This window comes from Schistocerca gregaria, chromosome 1 (genome assembly GCF_023897955.1).
Source record: "Schistocerca gregaria isolate iqSchGreg1 chromosome 1, iqSchGreg1.2, whole genome shotgun sequence".
Lineage (NCBI taxonomy): Eukaryota > Metazoa > Arthropoda > Insecta > Orthoptera > Acrididae > Schistocerca > Schistocerca gregaria.
This window is the reverse complement of record NC_064920.1, coordinates 655,855,672-655,869,526: the sequence shown is the minus strand read 5'-3', so window position 1 is coordinate 655,869,526 and position 13,855 is coordinate 655,855,672.

Genomic DNA, 13,855 nt, shown 5'->3' with positions numbered 1-13,855 from the left:
TTCAGTGTTCAAACTCTGTTAATACCCCGCGTGCGGCCATAATCACGTCGGAAACCTTTACACATGAATCGCCTGGGTACAAATGACAACTCCAGCAATCCACTGCCCTTTTATATCTTGTGTACGCGGTACTACCGCCGTCTCTATATGTGCATATCGCTGTCATGTGACTGTCGCTAGCTAAGTCTATTATATATCTCGGATTGTAGTGCATATTCCCAGAATTTTTGTGCATATTTGTGGCATATTTAGTGCTTAAATGCAGGCATATTTTGGATACTTTAGTGCATTTCGATCTGTTCTCTAGTCATTACGAATGTTGTCAACAGAAATGATTTGCAGAGCAGTGCGGGTTCTTGTTGACTGGCGTTATACTGCTTCTTCAGAGCTACTGAGTACTGGTCAGGTTCGTAACACCATATCGGCGTGGATAGTATGATTATAGGTAGAGTGTCTGGACATACTTTCGATTCAAAAGCGTACATATCACTCTCCCTGATATACAGGGTGGTCCATTGATAGTAACCGGGCCAAATATCTCACGAAATAAGCATCAAACAAAAAAAACTACAAAGAACGCAAATCGTCTAGTTTGAAGGGGGAAACCATATGCCTCTATGGTTGGCCCGCTAGATGGCGCTGCCATAGGCTGAACGGATATCAACTACGTTTCTTAAAATAGGAACCCCATTTTTTATGGCATATTCTTGTAGTAGGTAAAGAAATATGAATATTTTAGTTGGACCACTTTTTTCTCTTTGTGATAGATGCCGCTGTAATAGTCACAAACGTATAAGTACGTGGTATCACGTAACATTCCGCCAGTGCGGACGGCATTTGCTTCGTGATACATTACCCGTGTTAAAATGGACCGTTTACCAATTGCGGAAAAGGTCGATATCGTGTTGATTTATGGCTATTGTGATCAAAATGCCCAACGGGCGTGTCCTGTATATGCTGCTCGGTATCCTGGACGCCATCATCCAAGTGTCCGGACCGTTCGCCGGAGAGTTACGTTATTTCAGGAAACAGGAAGTGTTCAGCCACATGTGAAACGTCAACCACAACCTGCAACAAATGACGATGTCCAAGTAGGTGTTTTAGCTGCTGTCACGGCTGATCTGCACATCAGTAGCAGACAAATTGCGCGAGAATCGGGAATCTCAAAAACGTCGGTGTTGAGAATGCTACATCAACATCCATTGCACCCGTACTGTATTTCTATGCACCAGGAATTGCATGGCGACGACTATGAACGTCGTGTACAGTTCTGCCACTGGGCACAAGAGAAATTACGGGGCGATGATAGATTTTTTGCACGCGTTCTATTTAGCGACGAAGCGTCATTCACCAACAGCGGTAACGTAAACCGGCATAATATGCACTATTGTTCAACGGAGAATCCACGATGGCTGCGACGAGTGGAACATCAGCGACCTTGGCGGCTTAATGTATGGTGCGGCATTATGGGAGGAAGGATAATTGACCACCATTTTATCGATGGCAATCTGAATGGTGCAATGTATGCTGATTTCGTACTTAATGTTCTACCGATGTTACTACAAGATGTTTCACTGGATGACAGAATGACGATGTACTTCCAACATGATGAATGTCCGGCACATAGCTCGCGTGCGGTTGAAGCGGTATTGAATAGTATATTTCATGACAGGTGGATTGGTCGTCTAAGCACCATACCACGGCCCGCACGTTCTCCGGATCTGACGTCCCCGGATTTCTTTCTGAGGGGAAAGTTAAAGGATATTTGCTATCGTGAACCACCGACAACGCTTGACAACAAGCATATCCTGTCTCCCTACCACTTTCGCGCAACGACGCTCTGAGCGTGTTTTTTAGGGAATTGACTAATTTGAACCTGGGACCTGTTGCCGGTAAGGAGACGCCAGACCACACATGACATGTAGAATTCAGAAGAGTTCAGTGAGACTAGCGATGATATAACTAAATACTTAATGATCTCAGCGTCAGCTCCATTGCACTCCCTGTAAAAGAATCTTAATACTAACTAAATTTAGTGGAAGGGGTTCAAGGCTTCCCTATTTTTAGTTAGCTGGTAAAATAACGTCGAAAAAGCAGTTAAGTTTACCATTGGAAATTTTATTCTATGTTTTTAAAGTTTGCAATGTAACAGAGACGCGAAAAAGTCTCACTCTAAAACCTGCAGCTGGTGTGGTCCTTTTAGCGTTATCGTAAGATCTATATTGTTCTTTTGGAGGGCTCTATCTTTTAACATGGGCTGGCGGGTGGTCCTAACGTAACAGAGACGCGAAAAAGTCTCACGCTAAACTTTGTGGGTGTTAGTGGACCTTTTTTGTGTTATCGTAAGATCTATACTGTTTTTCTGGAGGGCTGTAGCTTTTAACATGGGCTGGGGGGTGGTCCTTGACGTAACAGAGAAGCGAAAAAGTCTCACGCTAAAATTTGCGGGTTGTGTGGCTCTAGTGGTTAGCTGGCGACGTGGGTGTCCACTCCGTCCCTTATCGTAGGGCCTTCTAGCTTAACACGGTTCTGCTCTCGGCTTATGTTCTCGTTTCTCCCCTCGGAACTGCGTCTGTCTCACGGTGGGAAGGTATGACATGCATTTAGGCATTCTTGTGTTAGTCTGTGGTATTCCATTTGCTCACTCGTTACTCGTATTGCTTTGGTTAATTTGATGTCACGATTTATTCGGAGCTATATGACACACTACTGGATTTGCTTATCATGTCAGGGTTTTCATGTTAGGTGTTGGATTTGCCTGGCACCTTACATATTTGCTATCGTGAACCACCGACAAGGCCTAACAACATGCGTCAGCGCATTGTCAATGCATGTGCGAACATTATGGAAGGCGAACTACTCGCTGTTGAGAGGAATGTCGGTACACGTATTGCCAAACGCAGTAACGTTGACGGACATCATTTTGAGCATTTATTGCATTAATGTGGTATTTACAGGTAATCACGCTGTAACAGCACGCGTTCTCAGAAATGATAAGTTCACAAAGGTACATGTTCTCATTGTAACATCCGAAATAAAATGATCAAACGTACTTACGTTGTGTATTTTAATTTAAAAAACCTACCTGTTACCAACTGTTCGTCTAAAATTTTGAACCATATGTTTGTGACTGTTACAGCACCATCTATCACAAAACGTAAAAAGTGGCCCTACTAAAACATTTCTTTACGTACTACACGAATATGTCATACAAAATGGGGGTTCATATATTTAAAAAAAAAAAAAACGCAGTTGATATCCGTTTGACCTATGGCAGCCCCATCTAGCGGGCCAACCCTAGCGCCATCTGGTTTCCCTCTTCAATATAGACGAGTTTCGTTCTTTGTAGTTTTTTCGTTTGACGCTTATTTCGTGAGATATGTGGCCCGGTCACGATGAATGGACCACCCTGTATAACTCCTCTCTTGTAACGTCAGCCCCTGGAGTTTGTTGAGTATCTTCCCAACTCTCTCTAGGCGACGAAACGATCCAGTGGCGAAATGCACCGCTCTTCGTTCGATCTCCCGCACTCTCTTGTATTAATCCCACCTCAAATATGTCCCAGACTGATGAGCAATACTCAAGAATTCGTCGTATCGACAGTAAGTACATTACTTATTACTGACACCATCGTTGAAATTCCTTGCAGATACTTCGTTTTATATCCGGTTAACTTGTATCTAAAGAAATTTTTCAAAGTTTTTATACTTTCTTGCTATGATCTACTCCCTAAAATTGAGTTGCCTTATCCTCTAAACGTTCAAATTTTTTCTCATCATTTTTTGCATTTCCTCGTACTGTTTTTTTTCCGTTTTACAGATCCAAACTTCATGCCGCTACACATCATTACTAGACCGAACTCATATTTCTAGCCACATAAGCAATGCAGTGTACTTTTTCGAACTTGATCTTCGTGTAAAAATTATACTTGCTGGAACTTCATTACCTGTTTTAAGTGTACCTCGACAGTCACTCTTCCTTCATTGTTCCTTTCACCTATATCTTATTTTACGGCTATTCCACATCCATTTTTCTCTTCACTTATGACACCTTTTGCAGTTCTTCTGCATTCTGCAGTAATATAAAATACAGCAAAAGAATATCTAAAACTTCCACGGAAATCAGAGGACAGTCGAAGGACACGAAAAGGAAGCTATAGTTAAACAAGGAGAGAGACAAGGCTGGAACCTGTCCTACTGTTATCGCCTCATTGAGTAGCAGTAACGGAAACCAAGTAGAAATTTCCTTGAGATTTTGCATATGACATTGTAATTCTGTCAGAGATGGCAAAGGAATTGAATTATCGAATGAAGGGAATGGCTAGTGTCTCGAAAAGCAACAAACGTAAAACAATGGTGGTAGAATGTACCCGAATTAAATTAGGCGATACTGAGGCAGTTAGATTAGGAAAGGAGACACTAAAAGTATAAAATCAGTTTTGCTCCTTAGGCAGCAAAATAACAGACAGTAATCGCAGTAGAGAGAATATAAAAAGCAAACTAATAAGAAGAAGACAAACGTTTCCGAGAAAGTGAAATTTGTGAACATGGAATGTAAATTTCAGTGCTGGAAGTCTTTTCTGAAAGGTATTTGTCTGGAGTGTAGCCTTGCGTGAAAGTGAAACGGTGGCGATAAACACTTCGTACAAGACGAGAGTGAAAGCTTTTGACATTTGGAGCTACAGGAGAATGCTGACGATTAGAGAGGGATATCGGTTTACTATTGAGAAGGTACTGAATCTGTGGCGGGGGGGGGGGGGGGGGGAGGAGGAGGGCGAGGTGAAGAAATGTATGGTACAACTTGACTAAACGATAGGACGCATCCTCAGGTATCAAGGAATCGTCCGTTTAGTTATCATCATCAATTTTTCTGCTATATTAGGAGGTCCTTTGCCTCTAAATTTTCTGCTATCCATTGCTTCCTTCTTAAGGCTGCTGTATGTTGTGCCGTCCATCACGTCATCCAGTATCTGAAATCCCTTCCTTCCTCGCTTCCTTTTCCCTTCTACATAACCTTCTAAAACTGTTTTTATCAGTCCTTGATTCTTTCGTCATATATGCCGAATCCAGTTTCTTTATTTTCTTTTTTATTACCTCTAGTAACTGTCTTTTCTCTCCCACTCTTCTCAGTACTTCTTCATTTTTTTACTCTGTCCATCCAACTTATTCTTTCCATCCTCCGCCATGTCCACATCTCAGAAGCCTCCAGCCTTTCTCTGCCTTTCTTCCTCAAAGACCATGTTTCGACGCCATACAGAAGAACACTCCAAACAAAACATTTTATGAGTCTTTTCCTCAGTTCTCTGTGCAGACTGCTGTAGAAAGTCCATGTTTCAGCGCCATACAGAAGAACACTCTATCCAAAACATTTTATGAGTCTTTTCCTCGGTTCTCTGTCCAGACTGCTGTAGAAAATTCTGTTTTTCTTATAAAATGCCTCTTTTGCCATTGCTATCCTTGTTTTAATTTCTGTGCTGCACTTCCAGTCGGTGTCTATCCTGCTTCCGTTGGGTAACGGAAGGTAAAAATTGTAGACGGAAAGTAGCGCTTGACTACAGCAAGCAGGTTTAAGAGGATATTGGCAGTAGTCGTTTGCAGAAATTCGCACCGAAAAGACTAGTTTGGAGAGCTACAACAAACCAGTCTTCGGACTGAAAACGACAGTAACAAAATTTTAGGGATGGAGGGCTATGCATCAACTGGAGGATCATCTTGTCAGCACTCTATATTCCGTAGACGCCACAAAGAGTTTCGTAAGACCTAAATCTTTGTATGGGCCACAGCGTATTGGTAGATACCATCAGTAGCCTTTGTAGTCGCGTAGACGCAGATTTGGTAAATCCACCTGCGGTGACGAAGCCCTGCCGGCATGCGTGCAGAGGCAGATGAGGACAAAGTGAGCACATCTGGCCCGGCCCGCCGGTGTCTGCGCAGGCGAACCTGGCACCACTTGCTCGGTTTTAGGGCCCCCGTTGCCAGCAATTGCACCACCCTGCGCTGTTAATTTCTCTCTGCGTGCCCTAGAGCCAAGGCAAGTGCTCCCATCACAAATGCAAAGTATTTTAAAAAGAGTCATCCGTTTCACTTGACTATATTTTCTACAAGAGTTAACATAGAAGCTAAATGTATATTTTAAGCTACGCACCGAAACTCGGAGTTTATCTTGGCGCCCGTTGTTCAAGTGGTTGTCGGCAGAGCCTCCCTCGAGAAGCTATCTCGGTCGCGCACTCGTGCATTACCCAGCGTGCGTCCAGTCGAGACGTAAACGGAACAGAAGACGTTTTGCGTTCTCCATATCAACCGGTGCGATTCAGTTTCATCTTCACGGCGTCATTTCTGTCAAGAGACCGGTACTAAACCTCCTATATCGGAGGGGCGTGTAGATCTAGCGCTGCACCACTAGCTTCCAACGGCGCTTGATCTCACGGTATGTAATTCTTTTTTATCGCGGGGGTCTGTGAAAGATTCCATCTACGTGCCACCCTTTCTAACCACTTCTGGGTGAACTGCGTCACAGCACAGCAGCAGCAGTGAATGAAATAACTCCAGACATGCTACGATGGGCGTTCAGTAAGTAATGCAACACATTTTTTCTCGCTCAATTTCGGCTGAGAAAATGCGGAATTGCTGTGAGACATATCAGCCTCTATACAGGGTGGTCCATTGGTAGTGACCGGGCCAAATATCTTACGAAATAAGCATCAAACAAAAAAATAACTACAAAGAACGAAACTCGTCTAGTTTGAAGGGGGAAACCAGACGGCGCTATGGTTGGCCCGCTACATGGCGCTGCCATAGGTCGAACGGATATCAACTGTGTCTTTATAATTAGGAACCCCCCTTTTTTTATTACATATTCGTGTAGTACGTAAAGAAATATGAATGTTTTAGTTGGACCACTTTTTTCACTTTGTGATGGATGGCGCTGTAATAGTCACAAACGTATAAGTACGTGGTATCACGTAACATTGTGCCAGTGCGGACGGTATTTGCTTCGTGATACACTGTGTTAAAATGGACCGTTTACCGGACCTCGAACGTGCTTATGACCGCGTATGGCATTCCGGTCTCCTCTTCAAGCTCTAAACCTTCGCCCTTCCCATTAACTACGTCCGTCTGATCGGCTCCTTTCTCTCCCACCGTCCTTCCTGCGTCACCATCCATAACACGGACTCCTACACCTTTTTTCCCTCCGCCGGTGTGCCCCAAGGCTCCGTCCTCTCCCCCCTTCTGTACCTTTTATACACAGCGGACATGCCGCCGCCGTCACCCCCCGTCCACCTTCTCCAGTTTGCCGATGACACCGCCTTCCTTGCCCTTGCCCCCACCCTGCAGCGCTCCCAACACCTTCTCCAACCCCATCTTGACCGGTTCACCATTTGGTGCAACCAGTGCTTGCTAAAAGTCAATCCCTCCAAAACCCAGACGATCATTGTAGGCAAAACCACCCCTTCCTTCCGCCTCCTTGATTTCTATCTCACCATCTATGGCCGTCCTATCGCCCTCACTCCCACCCTTAAGTACCTTGGCGTCACCCTCGACCGTCGCCTCTCCTGGACCCCCCATCTCCAGACAATCCAAGCCAAGGCACGCTCCCGACTACGTCTCCTCAAGCTCCTTTCTGGCTGTACATGGGGCTCGATCCCTCCACCATACTCCACACCTATAAATCCCTCATCCGCCCTATCCTTTGTTATGCCCATTCAGCCTGCATCTCCGCCCCCCCCCCTACCTTTTATAAATCCCTTCAAATCCTGAACGCCATGCTCTCCGCCTCGCCTATGACATCCATCTACCCTCCCCCATGCGGATCCTGAACGACCTCATTCCATTCCCCCACCGCCTCCTTTTCCTTGAAAGGATTCGGATCCTATACACCTCCCGTAAACTCGATCCTCCCCACCCGCTTGTCTTACCCATCCTCTCCCACCCCTGCCCGCTGCCGCGCCTGTATTCCCATGTCCCACCCGGTCTTCATCTCTCCACCCTCCATACCCTCTCCCAAGGTGGCTTCTGCCAGCTCCCCCTCCCTGATGATGACCTCCTCCCCTCCATCTAACCCGCCTATCAACTTTGATCCTCTCCACCCCCACTTCCTGTATCCTTTCCTTTCGGCACCCTCCCTCCCTCCCTTCTCCCCCCTTTCCCTTCCTCCTCCATTTCTCCCCACTCCTCCCCCAGGCTTCCCCTCCAGCCCTTCCTCCTTTTTTTCCTCCGTCTCCTCCGCCATTGGCATTCTTGCTCACCCCTCTCCCTCCGATTCCTCTTTCCTCCCCCTTGGCAGGTCCCCGGACTCATACATGATCTGTGAACTTTCGCCCGCCGGACGTCACAGCCATCAGTTTCATGTGTGTGTGATGTCGTTTCGGGTTTTTAGTATTCGCCGTCACGCTTCTACGTTCACTTGTGCCGTGGGATTCATCAGTGTTCTGTGCGCCGTGTCAACGTGTTTTCAGTGTCGTTATCGTCGAGTGTGAACGGCTCGGTGTTTTTTGTGTATCTGTGACCACTATTTTTTGCCCGTCGCTATGTTCATTCTGATTCTTCATTCTGTTTTCTGTTATTGTCAACACTATAGCTGAAGAGCGGCGTAGCATACAGCTGACAGCCTACCTGATTTGTATAGGTATGAAAATAACGATGAAGGAAAAAAAGACCGTTTACCAACTGCGGAAAAGGTTGATATCGAGTTGATGTGTGGCTATTGTGATCAAAATGCCCAACGGGCGAGTGCTATGTATGCTGCTCGGTATCCTGGACTACATCATAGGAGTATCCGGACCGTTCGCCGGATAGTTACGTTTTTTAAGTAAATAGGAAGTGTTCAGCCACATGTGAAATGTCAACCACGACCTGCAGCAAATGATGATGCCCAAGTAGGTGTTTTAGCTGATGTCACGGCTAATCCGCACATCAGTAGCAGACAAATTGTGCGAGAATCGGGAATCTCAAAAACGTCGGTGTTGAGAATGCTACATCAACATCCATTGCACCCGTACTGTATTTCTATGCACCAGGAATTGCATGGCGGCGACTTTGAACGTCGTGTACAGTTCTGCCACTGGGCACAAGAGAAATTACGGGACGATGACTGATTTTTTGCACGCGTTCTATTTGGCGACGAAGCGTCGTTCACCAACAGCGGTAACGTAAACCGGCATAATATGCACTATTGGGCAACGGAGAATCCACGATGGCTGCGACGAGTGGAACATCAGCGACCTTGGCGGGTTAATGTATGGTGCGACATTATGGGAGGAAGGATAATTGGCCCCCATTTTATCGATGGCAATCTAAATGGTGCAATGTATACTGATTTCCTGCGTAATGTTCTACCGATGTTACTACAAGACGTTTCACTGGATGACAGAATGACGATGTACTTCCAACATGATGGATGTCTTCTGGCATATGGCTCGCGTGCGGTTGAAGCGGTATTGAATAGTATATTTCATGACAGATGGATTGGTCGTCTAAGCACCATACCATGGCCCGCACGTTCACTGGATCGGACAGCCCCCGATTTCTTTCTGTGGGGAAAGTTGAAGGATATTTGCTATCGTGATCCACCGACAACACCTGACAACATGCATCAGCGCATTGTCAATGGATGTGCGAACATTACGGAAGGCGAACTACTCGCTGTTGAGAGGAATGTCGTTACACTTATTGCCAAATGCATTGAGGTTGACTACATCATTTTGAGCATTTATTGCATTAATGTGGTATTTACAGGTAATCACGTTGTAACAGCATGCGTTCTCAGAAACGATATGTTCAGAAAGGTACATATATCACATTGGAACATCCGAAATAAAATGTTCAAATGCACCTACGTCCTGTATTTTAACTAAAAAACCTACCTGTTACCAAGTGTTCGTCTGAAATGGTAAGCCTTATGTTTGTGACTATTACAGCGCCATCTAGCACAAAGCGAAAAAAGTGGTCCAACTAAAACATTCATATTTCTTTCGTACTACAAGGATATGTTCTAAAAATGGGGGTTCCTATTTTTAAAAAACTCAGTTGATATCCGTTTGACTTATGGCAGCGCCATCTAGTGGGCCAACCATAGCGCCATATGGTTTCCCGTTTCAAGCTAGACAAGTTTCGTTCTTTGTAGTTTTTACGTTTGACGCTTATTTCGTGAGATATTTGGCCCGGTCACGATCAGTGGAATACCCTGTAGTTTCGTGAAGTCCAATAAGTGGCGGCGCTATACGTACCGCTAGCTTTCAAATTGCATGGCATTTTTGGCGAACTTCGTAACGGAGGATGAAATGTAAGTTCACCATTTCGTGCCAGAAACAAAGCACCAGTCGGTGAAATGGCGCCACACCACCTCTCCTCCGAAGAAAAAAAAATTCAAAGCCACACCCTCAGCCAGTAAAGTCAGGACGATCTTTTGGGGATCTGAAAGGTTATTCTGTTTGATGTCCTCCCACATGTTGCACCGGTCAACTCTGAAGTGTATTATGCTGCCCTCAGGAAACTGAAGAAACGACTTCAGTGTGTTCATCGCCACAAAAAATGCGAACGAACTTCTACTTCTCCATGACAACGCAAGGCCTCACACAAGTCTATACACCCGAGAGGAGCTTACAAAACTTCATTGAACTTTTCTAGCCGGCCATAGTGGCCGAGCGGTTCTAGGTGCTACAGTCTGGAGCCGCGCGACCGCTACGATCGCAGGTTCGAATCCTGCCTAGGGCGTGGATGTGTGTGAAGTCCTTAGGTTAGTTACATTTAAGTTGTTCTAAATTCTAGGGGACTGATGACCTCAGATGTTAAGTCCCATAGTGCTCAGAGCCATGTTTTTGAACTTTTCTTCCTCATCCACTATACAGCTCGGATCTCAGACCTTCCGACTTCCATCTGTCTGACCCAAAGAAGGATGCACTCTGCTGGAAGGAGTACGTGGATGATGGGGAGGTTATTGATGCAGCAGGACGTTGACTCCGACGTCGAACGGAAGAGTGGTACAAGGCGGGCATACAGACCCTCTCAGTAAGGTGGAGTGACGCTGTCACATTGGACTGAGATTATGTTAAAAAGTAGGACTTTGTAGCTAAAAGAGTAGGGAATAGCATGGTTTGTAGGAATCCTGAACAAAGGCAACCTGCTTCCAGAAAAAAATGCGTTTGCATTATTTATTGAACGCCCCTCGTAAAAAATAGTGGGACGAGTCTGACCATAGTGTAAGTATTTTCCGTGCGTCCAGTAGAGAGAACGTTGAACATTTGAGAAAGATAAATGAAAATTTTGATTCTAAACGCAATTGTGACATGAGCTGCGAGGTTTTTTGTGCATGTATGTAAAAGAAATGGGTTTGTAAAATCGTACAGCTCTTTTGGAAACAAAAACATAGTCGTCCTATATGCATAGTCTTGTGAAATCGGACTAATCTTTTGACACCTTGTACTTCAACACTTGCTCCATGCAACACAGAATTGCAAATCGTTGCAAGTCAGGATTATCAGAACTGCCCAATCTTATTTCAGCTACGTTACACACACATACACACACACACACACACACACAGAATACTGAAGTGACCAATGTGACGACCTGATAATTTGTCGACTCGTTGCAACGGCCAGAGTGCTCCTTGAAGAAGGACGATGTAAAACGAACGAAACGTCTTTTGTTTTAGTATGCTAGTATTTTAAGTATTTTATATGGTGGCCAAAATGGAATCACAGACCATTTCGCCGAACACTGCGCCCACTGTGGGTGTCTTTTTGCTACTCTAATAGCCACTACCCTGCAACTACGAATTCAGACAGGTCGAGGTAACAGCACTTTCATATCTCCATTATGTATTCTTTGGCAGATAAAGATAAAATGAAGAAAAATGTAATATCTGCATGAGTTATAATACTTTATTTTTCCCATTAAACTTTTCGACATTTACATCATCATTAGATGGAAGACATCTTCCACATACGGCTCTTCCTGAAAGGCATTGGCTATTTTTTACAGCAGTAAGCTTAGATATTAAGAATTATGGGGTACGTATTGTACAGTGGTACGGATAATTCTGTAATGAGGAGGAGATAGACAGAGAGAGGAAGGAGGAGGACATGGACAGAGAAAAGCGGAAGGCGGAGCTAGACAGAGAGGGACGTTAAGAGGAGATGCACAGACAGAAGGGGGGGAGGGGGAGGGGAGAGGTGCGCAATGTATGTGAAATGCGCCTATGCGGGCGAAGCCGCGGGCAAAAAGCTAGTATATTACTAGAACCATCTCCTTACTACCCCACTCTTCAAAAATGTTAAACATAATAAAAAATTGAATAAAATAGAAAATTGAGGCAAACCTAGGAGAAGACCAATTTGGAATCAGATTCGGAAAAGGAACTAGAGAGGCAATACTAGCTCTGAGGATGGTATTAGAAAGACGAATTCGAGTTAATAGGAAAGCCTACTTCACCTTTATAGATTTACAAAAAGCATTTGACATGGTTAATTGGAAATTGTTATTCCGAACAATGAAGGAAATAAATCTTGTTTGGAGGGTCAGGAGATTAATCTGGAACCTGTATAAAAGGCAGGAAGCAGAGATAGAAGTGAATGGTGTGAAGAAGAAAGCAAAAATTAGGAGGGGAGAAAGGCAAGGATGCCCTTTATCACCATATTTTTTCAACTTATTTATTGAAAAAAAACCATTGAAAATTTGAAAAGAATAACCAAAGGAGTTAAAATTAATGGGGAAAGAATACACTTTATCTGTTTTGCAGATGATATAGTAGTGAAGGGAGACGAAAATTTAATAGTAATGGGTGACTGGAATTCGAGTGTAGGAAAAGGGAGAGAAGGAAACATAGTAGGTGAATATGGATTGGGGCTAAGAAATGAAAGAGGAAGCCGCCTAGTAGAATTTTGTACAGAGCACAACTTAGTCATAGGTAACACTTGGTTTAAGAATCATGAAAGAAGGTTGTATACGTGGAAGAACCCTGGAGATACTAAAAGGTATCAGATAGATTATATAATGGTAAGACAGAGATTTAGGAACCAGGTTTTAAGTTGTAAGACATTTCCAGGGGCAGATGTGGACTCTGACCACAATCTATTGGTTATGAACTGTAGATTAAAACTGAAGAAACTGCAAAAAGGTGGGAAATTAAGGAGATGGGACCTGGATAAACTGAAAGAACCAGAGGTTGTACAGAGTTTCAGGGAGAGCATAAGGGAACAATTGACAGGAATAGGGGAAAGAAATACAGTAGAAGAAGAATGGGTAGCTCTGAGGGATGAAGTAGTGAAGGCAGCAGAGGATCAAGTAGGTAAAAAGACGAGGGCTGCTAGAAATCCTTGGGTAACAGAAGAAATATTGAAGTTAATTGATGAAAGGAGAAAATATAAAAATGCAGTAAATGAAGCAGGCAAAAAGGAATACAAACGTCTCAAAAATGAGATCGACAGGAAGTGCAAAATGGCTAAACAGGGATGGCTAGAGGACAAATGTAAGGATGTAGAAGCTTATCTCACTAGGGGTAAGATAGATACTGCATACAGGAAAATTAAAGAGACCTTTGGAGAGAAGAGAACCACGTGTATGAATATCAAGAGCTCAGATGGCAACCCAGTTCTAAGCAAAGAAGGGACGGCAGAAAGGTGGAAGGAGTATATAGAAGGTTTATACAAGGGTGATGTACTTGAGGACAATATTATGGAAATGGAAGAGGATGTAGATGAAGACGAAATGGGTGATACGATACTGCGTGAAGAGTTTGACAGAGCACTGAAAGACCTGAGTCGAAACAAGGCCCCCGGAGTAGACAACATTCCATTAGAACTACTGACGGCCTTGGGAGAGCCAGTCATGACAAAACTCTACCAGCTGGTGAGCAA